A 13,627-nucleotide genomic window follows, 5' to 3' on the forward strand; every position below is an offset into this window, starting at 1 on the left:
TGGAACTGAGTGAAGAGCCCTCTTGAGCTCTTTGGTTTCTTCCCAACAGCCCATCCCCCACCAGACAGGATTTCCCAGGGGCCCAAACAGAAAAATCCCCTTATCACAGGCAGCACAGACTGCAGGCAGGGCTTGCACTTGTACGATTTGAATTCCCATAAAGGAAGGGCCTGGTATTATGTAACTGCCTGTGGGTTCCAAGGGTTTCTAATGGGGCTTCCTTTTGTATCGTTTCTTAGCAACCAATTGAAGTTCCTAAGCTGAAACAAAGAGACCCAAAGCCCATCACTCCTTGGGCACATTCCTGAGTCTAGCCTGCCTCTGAGAGAGCTAGCCTGGGGAATTCGCTCCTTTTCTTCCTCACTAAAGCTTGAGAATCCTTATTCCATCATTGTTTCATCTGGAAAGGAAATGGAGTTGGGAGGTAGGGAGACAGGTTAAGACAAGCTCTCTGTAGAAGGTCAAAGGAAGTTGATAGAGTTTTCAAAAGAATTGACCCGCATACTCATTCTAATCAGAGGGGATTCTGTGGGAGAGGTCACAGCGTCAGTAGGGGGTCCTTCCTCTTTCATTTACTGTGTGTCCTTGAACAGATTGTCTTATGATGTTTCTTCCTTTTGTGATTCAAGAGTGAAGATTGTGCTTTCTTCCTTAGCTTGCTTCAAGCATAAAGGCTGGTCATTATGGGTTTAGTAAAGAGGTATGAGGGCTTGGGGTTTTCCATATATCCTGCCCTGTCCCTGGTGCTGAATGCAATCATGCAAATGAATAGGATTTAATGGAATTGAGAGCATCATGAAGGATCTCTTTGGAACTGTGACACTCAGCACTATCCCAAGCTCTAGTCACAACCTTAACATGTGCACACTAAGTGTGCCTTAGCTTTCTTTCAGTCATTAATTTGCTGATGTTATTACTCATTCATACACTCACACTCACTTGTTTAGTAACTCAATGACTAACTCAATCAATGATACATCAGTCCAAACATACATTTTCCCATTCTTCCATTTGTATTTTCTGAAGTTTGAGGATAAGAATGACATGGCCCTTAATCCAACATAACAATGCCACGTCAAAGGAGAGAATAAACAAGGCTCACAGCACAATTTCTTAACCTCAGTGTCACTGTTATTCAAAGCTATGTAATCTGTGTGTAAGTGTGAGTGTGTGCACGTGTTTGTGTGCTTGTGTGTGTGTGTGTGTGTGTGTGTGTGTGTGTGTGTATACTGTGTCTTCAAGTGTGTGTATCTGAAGGAGAATGGGCTGCCCTGTGATTGTAGCTACATATCAGTACCCAGTACTCCCAGATTCTCCAGACTAGTCTCCTGGAGCATCCCATCCTGTAATAATCAAATAATTTACTAGATGTTTCCAAATGCCTTTTGGAGGACAAAATTGTCCCCAGCTAGTAACCTCTAGTCTATCAGAATTACCTCCTTAGAGAAATAAATGTGTCCCATTCAGAAGTGAATTGGGATTGGACTTTTCATTTGAGCAGCTTTTTCAGACATGTGTCTCCAAGAGAGATACAGTTTTGTGTTAGAAAGCAGAAGGGACTTGAGAACTTCTTTTTTGTTGTTTTTGTTTTTGTTTTTCAAGACAGGGTTTCTCTGTGTAGTTTGTGCCTTTCCTGGAACTCACTCTGTAGCCCAGGCTGGCCTTGAACTCACAGAGATCCACCTGCCTCTGCCTCCCAAGTGCTGGGATTAAAGGCGTTAGCCACAACCACCCAGCTGGGATTTGGGAACTTCTTAAAATCTGAAATAAAATCTTGCCTCCAGGAACTCTTTCTATCACTTCTGAGAACTGTGACTCATTCAACAAACATCTCCAAGGCTTTCTGGAGTCACAGGAGAGAGAAATCCCACTTACAAGGAATACAGGCCCAAGCTTGGTGGTTTGGAATCCTGCTCTGATTCTCTTGATGGTGCCACAGTCACAAAATTTAACCCATAATCCTTTAGGGGAAATAATAACAGTGGACATTTCTCTCTAAAGGATTCTATCAGTGACCTGGACATAAGGAGGCCAGAGTAGCTATCTTGTTCTGCCAACAACTCCCAAATACCCAGCAGTCACTTCCCAAATTACCACACAGAAACTTATATTAATTATAACTGCTCAGCCATTAGCTCAGGCTTATTACTGACTAGCTCTTACACTTAAATTAACCCATAATTCTTATCTATGTTTAGCAACATGGCTTGGTACCTTTTCTCAGTTCAGCATTCTCATCTTGCATCCTGTGCATCTGGCTGGCGACTCCTGACTCCACCCTTCCTCTTCCCAGCATTCTCCTAGTCTGCTCACCCCACTTATACTTCTTGCCTGGCTCATAGCTAATTGGCGTTTTATTAAACCAATTTGAGTGACAAATCTTTACAGTGTACAAGAGCATTATTCCACAGCAACAATGCCTTTCAAGGTCTTCTGAGTATAAACAGATGATCCAGCTAGCCTGCTCCTCACTGCCCCTCATATATCCATTTCCATAGACATAGGAGCCAAATACAAGTGGTCTGACATCCTGTAATATTTTTGTGGCTCTTGAATTTTTTTTACCATTTCTTTCCATTCTTACCGTTTCTCTTCTTTCTTTTTCTCCCATCTTGGCTAAGCTACCATCCAACCCCACCTGAACTATCATAGTTGCTTAGTAACCAACCACCTCTCTCCAATTCTTGCTCTCTTTCAGCTGGTCTCTGGAAATTAAACATCAAAGCCTTCCCATTAAACTTGGGTTTAAATGCAAACCTCTTGCCTGTTCTTTCAGGTTGTGACTGCTCTCTTTTCTCTTAACACCAACCTCTGCCACTGTCCCCTTATCTCACCCAATCTTGCTCCCCAGCCTCCTTTGTTGATATGCACCTCAAACACAACTCTGTTGCTCTCTCTCTCTGTCTGTCTCTCTGTCTCTGTCTGCCTGTCTGTTTCTCTCTCTCTCTCTCTCTCTCTCTCTCTCTCTCTCTCTCTCTCTCTCTCTTTTTCTCTCTTTCTCTCTGAGGGCCTATAAGTTCTTACACACCTTTCTGCTCTTCTCTGGGGGTGGGGGAAGAATCTTAACTGGGCCCCTGTAGTCTGCATTTCATCTACTGCTGTGACACCATCTCCCATAATCTCCCCTCTGTGGTACACTTGCTGGGTCCTTTTTTTCCCCTTCCTATGTGCAGGGCTCCCTCTATCAGGGATGCTTTGCTCACACTCCTATGCCTCCCTAGAAGTTCTCTTCTGGTTATGCTAATTGTAATTTTACCATAGGATCCAAGATTCAGCATTCTTGGTTCATGAAGACATCTCTGTCAAGTATTCATCCTCTCATTAGATGGTCTCACAACATAATATCCCTTCATTTGCTGCTTCCTAGCTGTAATTGTATATGCATGTATGTATTTACTTTATTCACAGCTGTCTTTTACATGAAACCCTAGGTCCCAGAAGGAATGAGACACTGTCTGCTCTGTTACCATTTTGAACTCAGTATTTTTGTCTGGTGCATGGCTGATGTCTATTAAATATCAGTTGTGAGACTGAATGAATTGTACTCCAGCCATACCTGCTTTACAAAGCCCCACAAACATGAACTCACCTGGAGTAATGAGTGCTAATCAGTGATGTTGGTGATGATGAAGGACTAAGGATGAGATCCACTAGGATACTTTTAACCAAGAAGGAACAAGGCAGGATAAAATACCAGGAAACCATCTTGCTCAACCTTACGTTGTGCCTTCTCACTTGTACCATCATCCTACAATATCCTAGTAGACAGACCTTTTGAGGGGAACCATGGAGCCCCTATTTTTAAGATTACTTCTAGCTACAATGTAGCTTAAATCCTAAATGTAGTAAGTACTCAATAAAGCAACACTAACACATAGCTGCATGCATTATAAGGGTTAGTATAAATCTCACCATCTAAATTGGGGGTCATCCAGGAACCATCAAGAAATGAAAGCAAAGGCTTTGGGGTGGTGCATTACTGGTGGGAATTTTTATTTATTTATTTATTTATTTATTTATTATTTATTACAAAACATCATGAGGGACTGAGATTTTTCTTTTTAGGTTAATATTTATGCACTGTGATAAAGGGTTTATGTGAAATGCTTTGTTTAATGCCAAAAATTTCATTTCTAGATGTTGCTTAATTTGGAAATGAGAAAACAGTCTTGGAGACATGAGTTGGTAATCCTAAGGTCAGATGATGGTAACAACATTAGTATTTAGACTCAGGTCTGACTTCAAGTTCCTGCAAGGACTCATTTGCTAACTCTGGACTTGGAAGTGAGCAGCCAGTGCTTGGTGCCTTCAGATCTCACCACGAGAGGGAAGAGTACACTTCTCCAGTCTTAAATCTGAATGAGTAAGAACATGGGTCAGATGTCAGGAGACGTACAGCCAGAAGGAGTGCCATGATTCACTCATTGGCTTCTAACTCCACGCATATCAGTATGTGTTTGTGTGGAAATGTGGGTGGGGCATTATCCTACAAACACCCATTTCTCAAACCTTTGCTGGTAACACAGCAGTCTGTGCCCAAGGTGACCTTGAGCTGCTGTTTGATTTCCAGCTCCCCCTGAAGTGCTCCTCATCCTTCAGGACATCGGGATGCAGAGGGGAAGCTCTCATTTCCAGGAATTTGTTCTGCTTTGTGAACTTCTGGATCTGCTTGTCCAATTTCATGAAAATTGAATTAATAAGTGTTAATGGCACTGAGTTAGCTAGTGTTAAAGGGTTAGCATTGAGGAGAGCAGGAGTCCACTCATGTTAGAGCCCTGCACTCCTGGGAATTAATTTTCCATATGGAAGCCACTATCGTAGGCCACTGGTGGAATCTGTTTCCAGGAGAGGCTATGGAAGACAGGATGATCATGCCTACTGGTCTCCAAATGCAGGCAGAACATTCCTATTGGGATGAGGAGAGGATCTGATTCAGATGGCTTTGTCAAGATGCTCCTCTATCCTCTCATTTTTCACTCACTCATTTTTCTTTAAACAGGCTCTCTTTGGGCTCCAGTGAATCAGCAGTGGGCACAGTAAGCAAAGGACTATCCCAAGGAAGGACACAGCAAACAATAACCAAAATGAGACTAATATAACATCACATGGTATTTTCATCTGATATTTCTATGTATTATCTATTAAACATGAGAAAATTCTGGTTTTGGATTGGCTCACGATTCCTACTGAAGGTTGACTTTGAACTTGGAATCTTCTTGCCTTTACCTCCCAAGTGCTGGATTACAGGGTGTAAGCTACCAAATCCAGCTTTAATTTTATTTTAACATTAATATATTTTAACTCATACATTAGAAGCAAGGGGATTAAGCTCATGTATGGACAAATGTAAAAGCTTCTGGTGCCCTTTGTTCATGGTCCCAAGGCATCCTGTCTGTACCTTGAACTAGTTCTCAGTGCTCTGTGTCACAATTGTGTGTAGCTAGAGTTTTCCTGCCTGGCCCACGGTCAGGGCAAATCTCTCTCACCCGCCAGTCCCACAGCCACTCAGACCCGATCAAGTAAACACAGAGACTTATATTGCTTACAAACTGTATGGCCGTGGCAGGCTTCTTGCTAACTATTCTTATATCTTAAATTAATCCATTTCCATTAATCTATACCTTGCCACATGGCTCGTGGCTTACCGGGATCTTCCCATGTGGCTTGTCATCGTGGCGGCTGGCAGTGTCTCCTCTCTCTGCCTTCCACTTCCCAGAATTCTTCTCCTTGTCCCGCCTATACTTCCTGCCTAGCCAATGGCCAATCAGTGATTTATTTACTGACCAATCAGCAACACACTTGACATACAGACCATCCCACAGCAATTGTGTCTCTTTCTCATCTTATCCTCAGGGACAAGGACCTCATCTGTGTCACACTTCCTTGCACAACACTGTTTATTTGGTGTGCAACCATCCATTATGGGCACATAAATGGGGTAGGCCTGTGGTTTTTACACTGTAATGTACTTGGGTGAAAACTGGCCTCATGAAAATGAGGCTCTGACCCAAAAGGTCTAGGAGAGAGCCTAAAAGCTCCCATGCTGCTCTGTGCTCCTTGGACCACACTTTGAGGAGGGTGTATCTGAAGACATGATGTCATTCTTAGCTGGGTTTCATAACCCAGACTAGGAACTTATTTCAGTCAACAAATCATCCCAAGGCCAGGAGATAGTATCAGTTGAGTTTTGGGTGCCTGAGACATGCCTAGCTCATGGTCCTTCAACCAGCTCAGACTGATAAAAGTAGCCTTCGCGAGTGACAATCTAGCCCTCTGCTGCAAGCGACAATTTTGCTGATAGCACTCCACACAGACTAGGCTTTCTGAACTTTCTGGATTGGAAGCAGGTACCCTGCCACCCAGCACCACTGTACAACCCCACTTTTTTTTTTTTTAGACTCTTGAAGGCTGCTTGCCCAGTTTCTCTCATGAGGTGGCTTATGCCATATAAACAAGTGAACACATGTGTTGCTGGAGAATTTCTCTCCAGCTCCCACCACCAAGTCCCGCCAGTCTCAGAGCCCACTTATAAAATAAACATACAGACTCTTACATTATTTAAACTGCTTGGCCATTAGCTCAGGCCTGTTATTGTCTAGCTCTTACTCTTATATTTAGCCCATTTCTATTAATCTTTACTTTGCCACATGGCTCATGGCTTACTGGTACCTCACATCTTCCTTGTCATGATGGCGGCTGGCAGTGTCCCTCCCCGCCTTCCACTTCCCAGAATTCTTTTCCTTGTCCCGCCTATACTTCCTGCCTAGCCAATGGCCAATCAGTGATTTATTTACTGACCAATCAGCAACACACTTGACATACAGACCATCCCACAGCACTTCCCCTTTTCTTTTCTTAAAAAGGAAGGTTTTAACTTTAACATAGTAAAATTACATATAACAAAACAATTATCAAGCAAGAATTACAGTTACAATATTAAAGAAGAGATCCTATCTATCTTATATTTGTAAGTTTAAGGTTTTATATCTAACTTATCTTTTATTATAACTAAGGAAAATTGTAAGTATCTAGTCTTTAACCACATCAAAGACCTCAGAAGGATATATTACTACCTGAGAAATGGAGAAGGATATAAGCAACTTTTAGGAGTCTTGTAGGGTAGACAGAGACAGCTGGCAGCCTGGACAGTCATTCAAAGTTCTCTTGTAAAGTTGGGGCATCTGTCTTCAGCCCACAGGCCTAGAGTCTCTTATTCACTTTTCTCTGTGTCCTGTAGAATGTCTGGCAGTTTTCTCTGCAAAGCAGGAACCTGAAGGACCATTTTGTCAAGCAAAGTTCAGTGGTCACCTTTGTATGGGTCCTGCATGTCCAGTTGATCAGACAGTCCAGGCAAGAACAGTTTCTTGCCCAAATGGCTATTTTTGTCAAGGTGAAGATAAACTCTGTATGGAGTGTCTTCGATGCCCATCCTCCTCTCTGAAGTAAATCGGTGCTGTCAGGAGCAGACATGTCTCACTGTCCAAAAAGTCTAAATTTTTAAAACATTTTAAATGCCATATTCTGTAGGTCTTTGAAGTGTTTGAAGACTACCTATCTATCTGAAATATATCTATGTATACCTAGAAGACTTAACTAACATGGCTACAAATATTATCATAGATGACTAACTATTAATCTATTTTTTAATTATCCATTACAATTTTAAATGAGTTACATAAACATAATACCTCAAACAAGAATAGAAATATATATACAGTATAACAAAATTAAGTTTAAACTTGTATCAATAAACTAAAATCTGTAGCAATGTAAAACATTTTAAACAAGTTGTTACTCTTTAAAAGTAGGTTCATTAATCTACCCTTTCATCCTATCATATCTAAACTATCCCCTTTTTTTCTTTAGAAAGAGATTGTATTTATAATCAACCTGATTTAAATAAAAATATTGTTTTTTCTCTGTCCCACACCAGAGGGCTCTTCTGATTTGGGACACAAGAATCTCTTAACCATTTTTTTTTCTTTGAGCAATATGTCTGGGTTTAGAGGGGGAGTGAGCCAATTCCATCTCTAAAGCCAGCTTGGTATATTTGGGAATTTGGACGTAGCTTCTCTTACTACTTCCTGCTGGAGGGGGGCGCTGTATCTTCTGGAGACAGAAAGAAAATTTTAGGATCATGGAGTAGTCCATGAGGCTGTATATCTGAGCCAGTTGACTTGAAACCATTCTGGATGTTGAATCATCTGGGCCATGGTGTCATTGGAGACCTTTCAGGGGGTCTTGGCTGGTCAAACCTGATGTATCTTAATCTGGAACAAATCCATAGTCTCTGGCTTTCTGTGGAAACAAGAGCAGAGACTCTTTTCCAAAACAACATATCCTTATATCCAAATTTTGAAGTCAAGGTACCTTTAAAATATACATTTTGGCATAACTCAACAGCTTTTACAATCAAATGTTTTTCTGCAGTTACGAATATCAAAGAGAACATAATCCAGATTCTTTGTGTGGTAGCCATCTTTACGTGGCTTATTTTTTTATATTAGCGTGAGCCTATTGCTTTTAAACTGCAGCCTTCTAAGCCTGAAACGGCGCAGTGGCTGCTGGCTCCGCCCATTTCAGCTTCCCAACATGGCGGCGGTCCGCTTTCCGCCAGCTCTGGGAGCCATGACTCTCAGAAATAGTGGGTCTACACTTTTACCAAAGTAGCGTGTAGCCCAGAAACCTCTTTTTTTGTTTTGTACTAGCAAAGGCTAAATTCACCACACAGTTTAATGTGCTACTTGCAGAGGCCTCATTCCTACCATACTGCAGGTCGAGAGCGCAGGCTAGGAACCCGCCAGTAGCTCAAACCGGCAGCTGCCGCTTATTTGAGAGAGACAATTAGGAAGCTGTTTTTAGGTCCGTTTTAGAATCTTTTTTCTAAGTTTTTAGGTGGAAACTCTTGCCCCACGTTGGGCGCCATTTGTTGCTTTTTTTTTTTTTTCATTATTTAAACTGCTTGGCCATTAGCTCAGGCCTGTTATTGTCTAGCTCTTACTCTTATATTTAGCCCATTTCTATTAATCTTTACTTTGCCACATGGCTCATGGCTTACTGGTACCTCACATCTTCCTTGTCATGATGGCGGCTGGCAGTGTCCCTCCCCGCCTTCCACTTCCCAGAATTCTTTTCCTTGTCCCGCCTATACTTCCTGCCTAGCCAATGGCCAATCAGTGATTTATTTAGTGACCAATCAGCAACACACTTGACATACAGACCATCCCACAGAACACATGTGAATAACTCATGACAAGTTCTATGTTCTAGAAGGAACTGAGAAGATATTACCTGCCTGGATTCCCTTCTGTACAACATGGACACTTCCTTGAGATTTGTGGTGCATTTCAAGGCTCCCATCGTAAAGGAAGTTGATTTAATCCAGAACCTTTGAGATATTTTCTATGAATTTTGTGGAATGTTCTTGTTCCTTCCGGCTATGATTTTAACAGCACGAGGTTCTGCTCTAAGCATGGAGACCTGTGGCCTCAAGCTGATCATCTCCATCATACCGTGTGAGAAATGGCTAGCACAAGCACCAGGTAGAACGATGATCTCCCACATCTGATGGCAGGCTGCACCTTCAGTACACTGTAATGGTTCTCAGCCTCGTCTGCACGCTGGGCGCACTTGAAAGCTTCAGAAATGATTGATGGCTGGGTTCCCTGCCCTGGGACTCTGATTTGATAGGGCTGGAGATTACCTTAGGCATCAGGACTTGCATAGCTCCCTCGGGTGATTTTTCTGTTGTGCAGGCATCCAGAGAGGCAGCTGCAGGAGAAGAGGTGACAGGAGTGGAGGTATGTAGGAGGGAAAAGGAAGAAGAGGAAGGAGAGAGGGAGCTATCTGGAAGCTGGAGACTGTGCAGACAGGTGGCTGGGGAGAGGCTTCTGGACCAGCTTCTGAAAATGAACTTGTCTGTGGCTGTACCACTTAGGGCATGCCTAGTCTCAGCTAGAAACAGACTTATGGAGTCCTAAATTGTGCTACAATGAGCCTTCTGTGTATCTCCAAAATAGTATTGTAAGGAACAAGAGAGTTGGAATGCCTGTTAGGAGGGCTATAGAGTGCAGAGGAGAAAAAATAGACCAACTTACAGAATGAGGGGGTGTGAAATGAGCTAATTCAGGGGAAGGGGAGCTCAGGATAGGGCTTGAGAGCATTGTTTCCAGCATTGTGTCTCCAGGGAATTTAACTATTGGAGTTGAGATGGTGTCGCCTTGCTATAAACAGATACTAGACATCAAGTTTCAAATGGAGAATGGCTACAGAAACAAGACTGAATGGAATGCCCCTGAGAAATGATGGATATAGCAACAATCCAGCTCATTTACTCATTCACATATTTATTCATTCATCAAACCCAGGAACACAAATCTTACATATCATGCTGAGAAAGAAACATAGACATTATCTCTGCCTTTTAGGAACTTACTCCTTTGTAATATAAAGGCAAAAAGAACAGTCATTTATTGTACTCCTTCTGTATACAGACACCCATTAGGTTATGTTGTCCACACTTCCTTTTAGATTTCTCTGAACAGCTAAATATGTAATTCTTGTCACAGAAGTACTGATGAGTACACAGGTCCAGAGGCCTCAGAGAACTTAACTCAAAGCTGACTCAGCTCACCTCTAATAAACCAGCATCTAAACACAGGGTTGACTGGTCCTAAAACTCAGGGAAGAGTCTCTATTTTGGTGGGAGACACTGGGATATCGGCAATAAGTGGATTGGGCTTCTAGTGCTCCTTAAAAAGCACTTGCAAGATTTTGCCTCAGTTTCACTCAGTTTGCCGTTAAGACCAATAGCCCACGCCCTTCTTGTGCTTTCTACAACAGAATAAACCCAGCTTTCTCCTTAGCTTCATTGTCGGAGGTGCAGCTGTTAAGTCAGCAGGCCACAAGGTGCCTGCTCAGGGTATCAGGAATTGGAAGGCCCAGCGTGGAGCATGGCATTCTGGAATGCTGAAGCTTCTGAACCACGGAGAAATATTGCTTCTTGGGGGCAGGTGCACTTCCTTGCTTTCTGTGGCAGGTTCCAATTGGCCTCTGTAATTACCAAAGGAAGCTCCATGAGTTTTTTGAAGGAGCCCCATGTCTAGGCTACAAGGATAAAAGGAGAAATTCATCATATTATCCCCTAAGCATGAATACTCCATGCCTAATTAAGTGGGGGTGAAATCGTCAGCACTCTCCATGTGATATTTATTGAAAATGATTTGCTTCAGACAGTCCAGACCCTTCTCCTTAGGGACATGTGGAGAGCTGAGCAAGACCAACTGGGGCCCTTGAGGTGCAGAAACGAATCAGACTGGCAAGCTGAGAGCCACGGGGCCTGGAGTTGGCAGTGGCAGTGGATGGACATCTGTTGTTTTTATCATTCAACGCCATCTTTTCCCTATGGGATCCACTTCTCTTCTGCTCCAACCCTGCGGTGGGAATGAGCCTGTCAATCACGAGTTCCTATCCAATCCCCAGGCCACTGAGGTAGGCATGTGAGCCAGCCTTAGCCAATAACAGTTCTTGTTTGCCTGACCTCAAAACAACCTCCTCAGTCAAACTCATCCCTTTTGGGCAACAAGGACAAGGGGTGTTTATGTCTTTTATGAAGGAGTTTGAAGGGCAGGAGCAGCAACTTCTGCAATCTTCTTTTTCTATCCTGTCTGAAAGGCACCAGACAGGAGCTGGAGTCAGCAATCCTGAAGAAAGGGGCCTGTGAGGGCTGAACCTCAGTCACCCTTCACGAGTCTTCCCATGGTTGCCTTGGCCTTGAACTTCTGAGCTTAATTCTGCTATCTTCCACAGGCTCAAGATTCAATCAATTATTGACTGATTAAACGTCCCTGTGGGTCCAGTGCGGGCTCAGTGACTAATAGCACGGCAGTGTACACTCGTTTGTTTCTACCGTTGTGATAAGCACCATGACCAACAGCAACATGGGAAGGGGAGGCTTTATTTCAGCTAATGGGCCATAGCCCATCATGGAAGGAAGTGAGGGAAGGAGCTGCAGCAGAGACCGTGGAGGAATTCTGCTTACTGGCTTGCATAGCTAGTTTTCTTGTACAACTCAGGGCCACAAGTCTAGAGATGGTACCGCCCATGCAGGGCTGGGCCCCCCTACATCAATAAACAAAATCAAGACAAGGGCCTCACCATGAGCCCACAGGCCAGTTTGGTGGAGGCAGTACCTCAGTTGAGGTTCACCTTCTCAGATGTGTCTGAGTTGAGAAATGAAGTTACTTAGGACACTATGTAAGCCTGACCACTGAGTCTGTTCCCTTCATCCAATGTAAAAAAGCCAGATGCATTCACACTCCTGTGAGTAACTCCTCCTCCACACTGAGTGGCCCCTCATCCATACTCTTAAGTAACCCCTCATCCATGCTTCTGTAAGTAGACACTCCCTCAAGATCCCGTTAGCATCCCGAGGGAACTCATTAATTTACCAAACTGAGTTCGGATGGAATCACTCCTTTGGTTTGTTATTGCCTTCTTTATCTGAGACGAATAGACACAGACACAGGCACAGACACAAGAGATAGAGGGGCCTCAGGAAAGGCCAGAGTTCTACAGGAAGCATGGACCCTTCCCCTGGAAGTGCAGGTTTCAAAGCTTGATCACCTGGTCAATACCTGGGGACACTGAAGGGTTGGCTGGGGGCTTCGGCTAAGACAGAACTTTCTGCTCCAACTCCAGTTGGGCCGTTCCTCCAAGTCTCTGATGTTTAAGTCTCTCTATGTTAGGGTTTTAATATGCATACACTTTTATTTAAGAAATGTTTCTAGTAAATAACTCTCCACTTATGCTCATGCAAACAACCATAATTGAACTCAGCAGGTCACTGAGGAGACACATCAGTGTGGGAGGACTAGTTGGGAGAAGAAAGAGGGATCGAGCGGACAATGGGAATGGTTGAAAAGACCAAAGTTCATTACATATGTGTATGAGTAAAAAACACTGTCAAAGAACAAAACAAAGAAAGAAAAAGTGGCTTGTAGCTATTGGTGTGATGGAATTAAACAAAGCCCTGCTGTTCTCTAAGTTCTGGGAGGAATTGGGATATTCACTACATTTCTGCATTTGAAGGAAACTCTGCTCAAATAAATGAGGTAAGAAAGAAATTCTGAGCAGCTTTTCAATGCTGTGTACCGAGAAACCTCATTATTAGAGGTGAAAATGAAGGTTTACTTTCTATTAACCCATGTTTTGACAAGTATCATCAATCAAATGATGAATGTCAACATAGTATTTTGGACAAATGACCCCATGTCTGTAGTATTAATTAAGAAAAATGGGTTCACTTGCTTGTTCATTCATGAAGTTGTCACAGAGTGTCCATTTTCTGGACCCCCTGTACTTAATACCAGAAATAGCAGAGTAAAGCAGTGGAGGAGCCTGTGACCCCGACTCTTACAGAGATGTTGGAACTTTGTTCTTTCTTTGCAACCAAACCTACTTTTGAGGAATTACCTCTGGATGAAGGAAGGAGATGTTGGCAGCAAGAGCAAGTGGCAGCTGCTTGTCAAATGCATACTGGGTCCATTTACCTTCCCCACTGTGGAGCTGCCCACCCTCTTTCTCCAGTCCAGTTCAGGGAACTGACGCTCAGGCGGCTCTCTGTGTT

The sequence above is a fragment of the Peromyscus eremicus genome, chromosome 1 (genome assembly GCF_949786415.1).
Source record: "Peromyscus eremicus chromosome 1, PerEre_H2_v1, whole genome shotgun sequence".
In the NCBI taxonomy this organism is placed as follows: domain Eukaryota; kingdom Metazoa; phylum Chordata; class Mammalia; order Rodentia; family Cricetidae; genus Peromyscus; species Peromyscus eremicus.